Source organism: Halictus rubicundus, unplaced genomic scaffold (genome assembly GCF_050948215.1).
Source record: "Halictus rubicundus isolate RS-2024b unplaced genomic scaffold, iyHalRubi1_principal scaffold1372, whole genome shotgun sequence".
In the NCBI taxonomy this organism is placed as follows: domain Eukaryota; kingdom Metazoa; phylum Arthropoda; class Insecta; order Hymenoptera; family Halictidae; genus Halictus; species Halictus rubicundus.
In genome coordinates this window covers 15,882-16,684 of record NW_027489913.1, presented here as the reverse complement: position 1 = coordinate 16,684, position 803 = coordinate 15,882, and positions in this window count along the sequence as shown.

The following is an 803-nucleotide window of genomic DNA, read 5'->3' as shown; positions in this document are numbered from 1 at the left end:
GCCCATTACCTTTTGAATCAGACCTGGGAAAAATTTCAAGAAAAAATATTTAAAATGCTATTTTAAATAGTATAATTTAATGTGGTTCAAATAAAATACTACTTTTAATAGAACGAAAAATTTCGGCAAATAAAATATTTTTATTTTGATAACCAGATACACAGAATAATTTACTGTTTTACTTCAAATATGTATTCCAAATATTTCCTTACAATGAAAATAAGTTGAGCAAATAGATAATATTATAAATTATAATTTTTAACATAAGATACTATAATAGTTAACAAAGTATTTGTTGTAGGTGAATTACGAATATTTTCATGTAACATGTTAATAAACAGACGACAATGTCGCAGTAATCAACTATTTGAAATACTATTTTACACACTCCTTAAAATAAGTCTCACTTTTTCAATATGTTCCAAATAAAATACTATTTTTAAATAGTACTTCAAAAACTTCTTCTTATAAATAAAATAATTTATTTGCATGATTATACGCGTGAAAAAGGTCGGCGAATGAAAAGGAGAGAGAAGCAGAGAGCTGAAGTCCCTTCTTCTCTTTGAATTACTATCCTTCTCTGCGTTCGGGATATTACAAAGAATGTAGCAGCTCTGCTAGAACTGTCGGGTTGCAGACCAGACGACAGGCCTGTTACGCAGGCATCGCTGTAGTTTACACAAATTGAAGTCGTTTCCTTATCGATCTCCGGCAACGTTCAGCCCGCGATTCCACTCAGCGGGCTCGGTGTGTAAAGTGCTCTGCGCAACAAGTATCTAACGATACATGACACGCGACTCGGA